Raw genomic sequence first — 3,855 nt, forward strand, 5'->3', positions numbered from 1 at the left:
GGATTGTGGGTTCGATTCCCACGGGCGGCCAGTATGAAAAATGTATGCACTCACTAACTGTAAGTCGCTCTGGATAAGAGCGTCTGCTAAAATGACTCAAATGTACATGCATAAATGTAGGCAGTGACGTAGTTTCTCTATGCCAAAAGACTCAGTCATTAAAATCAGACCTTAGTCACTGTTGCATAGGGTTAGGTTTCAAGACTACAGGTCAATGGCAGTGATTCGGCTGGACCAATCAGCAGTCACGGCCGTTTAAGTGTGACCCCAAAATTACACAGCAATCGTCGCTTGTCCGTTTTGTCTGTCAAACGCATGCGACATTGGCATGTGAAATGTAAATAACTAATAAAATGGGCATTGATTTCTGCCTTTGGGATATGCTTCTGGAGCTGCAGTCAGAAAACAAAAATCTGATGTTTGTGGTGTAGTTTTGGGGTAATCACTAGTACATGTGCTCTATACTGCAAGCCTCCAGCTATGGGTAATGTAATATTGTGAATGGCACCATATTAAGTGGCTTATAAGGCCTCTGAAAAGTTACTTTGCCAGTGAGAGGGCATGAGATACTATGGTGAGTAGGCCCCAAATAAGGTCCCATTTTGGATATTCTCTGTGTAGATACTGTATCAATTTAGTTTAAAACGAATAATTGCATTTTTGTACTTTTTGGACATGGCATGAGAGAAATGGTTGGTGATCATTACCAGTTCATAATCAGGTAATGCTGCTTGAGAATATTTTATTTGTTTCATATAAAGAAGCAGGTATGGTTGAGGTCTCACTTTGGGCATTATTCTGACTTGAGATCTACGTGTTTAACTAAAAACAATTCGAAGAAGTCTACCATTGACATCAAGGAAGGATTTACACGAACGTCCAGGTTGCACTCACACGGATCTCAAGTCAAAATACAGCCCTTTCAGATCATCGGAAAAGCATAGTTCATACATCTTTAGTTGACTGATGTGTTGTCCCTCATGGCTTACCATAGTGTATTTGTTGAGGAAAGTTACTGAGTGACCCCACAGAAAAAATTTAACTATTTTCCTAACAACATCACAAGAATAAATGCACAGCTTACTAGCAGACCATCAAAAATAACTTTGCAGCAATAACTATGTTCTATTTTATATGGGGGGAGAGAGGGAGGGAGGGAGAGAGAGATTTCAAGCAGCATTCAAGATGCCCGTCTTATTTTTGAATAGGACGCACTTATGTTAGGTCATGTAAAAGTCAATTAACTGTCAAATGCCAGCAAGAGTTGCAGCCAGACGGAATGACTTGAACTTCAGCTCTTGGAACAAACAGCCAGCACAAGTATTTGCTCGCTGTTTTTAGTGTAGGATTCAACTAAGCAAACCATATTATTGAAGTATTTGATTTGGATAAATGCCATAAATCTTCATACTGTATGTTAGTTTATTGAGTGTTGTGGCATTAATTTAGTGGCCTGGCTGACTCAGACAACGTTCGCATAGCCAGGCAATTCATTTAGCCCTACGTGTACAGCTTTCCATACAAACCAAATACTCTAATAATGATTTGTTAGACCAACTTACACTAACGATCATTAATGGATACACTATATATCATTTGGAACAGGACATAGACCAGTTGTTCTGGTATTATTAAATTACAAATGTGAATTTGTATTCAAACAAGCCGTAAAGTCAATAATCACCCATAGAGACAACTACAAGGGCGTAGTTTGTACAGTCTTTGTCAATGAAGGGTGTTGATTTGACATACTGCAATCACAAAGTTGTACATTCAAATTTACAGCACTCTGTCATTAACTTTGGTTCAGAATGATGCCCATCTGCTTTTGCTGCAACACTTGAGATACATGAATATGACTCACAACAATCTAAATGTCCTATGTATAGACTGTACAAATGTCATATAGGCTATACAGTGCCTTGCAAAAGTATCCAGACCCCCTGGATTTCATCACATTTTTATTGTTACAAAGTGGAAGTGAAATGGATTTAATTGTAATATTTTTGTCAACAATATACACAATACTCTGTCAAAGTGGATTTAAATTTTTTATGAATAAATAATAACTAAAATATAGTAGTTGCAAATGTATTCAGCCCCTAAATTAGTTCAGGAGTAAAATGTTGCTTAACAAATCACATAAGTTACATGGACTTGACGTGGGTTGACGTGAAATAATATGGGTTGAATTTTTTTTTAATGACTAACCCTTCCTCTGTCCCTCATACATACAGTGCAAGTATTCAGACTCCTTGACTTTTTCCACATTTTGCTATGTTACAGCCTTATTCTAGAATTGATGATTAAATCTATAAAAAAAATCTCATCAATCTGCACACAATACCCCCATAATGACAAAGCAAAAACAGGTTTTTAGACATTTTTGCAAATAGAATAATGAAATATTACATTTACTTTGAAGTACCTTTGGCAGCGATTACAGCCTCGGGTCTTCTTGGGTATGACACTACAAGCTCGGCGCACCTGTATTTGGGGAGTTTCTTCCATTAATCGCTGCAGATCCTCTCAAGCTCTGTCAGGTTGGATGGGGAGCGTAGCTGCACAGCTATTTTCAGGTTTCTCCAGAGATGTTCAAGTCCGGGCTTTGGCTGGGCCACTCAAGGACATTGAGACTTGTCCCGAAGCCACTCCTGTGTTGTCTTGGCTGTGTGCTTAGGGTCATTGTCCTGTTGGAAGGTTAACCTTCGCCCCAGTCTGAGGTCCTGAGCGCTCTGGAGCAGGTTTTCATCAAGGATCTCTCTGTACTTTGATCCAGTCATCTTGCCTCGATCCTGACTAGTCTCCCAGTCCCTGCCTCTGAAAAACATCCCCACAGCATGATGCTGCCACCACCATGCTTCACCGTAGGGATGGTGCCAGGTTTCTTCCAGACGTGATGCTTGGCATTCAGGCCAAAGAGTTCAATCTTGGTTTCATCAGACCAGAGAATCTTGTTTCTCGTGGTCTGAGAGTCCTTTAGGTGCCTTTTACTGAGGAGTGGCTTCCGTCTGGCCACTCTACCATAAAGGCCTGATTGATGGAGTGCTTCTGGAAGGTTCTCCCATCTCCACAGAGGAACTCTGGAGCTCTGTCAGTGACCATCGGGTTCTTGGTCACCTCCCTGCCCAAGGCCCTTCTCCCCCGATTGCTCAGTTTAGCCTGGCAGCCAGCTCTAGGAAGAGTCTTGGTGGTTCTAAACTTCTTCCATTTAAGAATGATGATGGAGGCCACTGTGTTACTTTTACATTACATTTTAGTCATTTAGTAGACGCTCTTATCCAGAGCGACTTACAGTTAGTGAGTGCATACATTATTTTTTTCATACTGGCCCCCCGTGGGAAACGAACCCACAACCCTGGCGTTGCAAACGCCATGCTCTACCAACATCCCTGCCGGGCATTCCCTCCCCTACCCTGGACAACGCTGGGTCAATTGTGCGTCGCCCCATGGGTCTCCCGGTCACGGCCGGCTACGACAGAGCCTGGATTCGAACCAGGATCTCTAGTGGCACAGCTAGCACTGCGATGCAGTGCCTTAGACCACTGCGCCACTCGGGAGTACTCTTGGGGACCTTCAATGCTGCATAAATGTTTTGGTACCCTTCCCCAGATTTGTGCCTCGCCACAATCCTGTCTCGGAGCTCTAAGGACAATTCCTTCAACCTCATGGCTTGGTTTTTGATCTGACATGCACTGTCAACTGTGGGACCTTAAATAGACAGGTGTGTGCCTTTCCAAATCATGTCCAATCAATTGAATTTACCACAGGTGGACTCCAATCAAGTTGTAGAATCATCTCAAGGATGATCAATGGAAACAGGATGCACCTGAGCTCAATTTTGAGTCTCATAGC

The sequence above is a fragment of the Coregonus clupeaformis genome, chromosome 33, assembly GCF_020615455.1.
Source record: "Coregonus clupeaformis isolate EN_2021a chromosome 33, ASM2061545v1, whole genome shotgun sequence".
NCBI classification, from domain to species: Eukaryota; Metazoa; Chordata; class Actinopteri; order Salmoniformes; family Salmonidae; genus Coregonus; species Coregonus clupeaformis.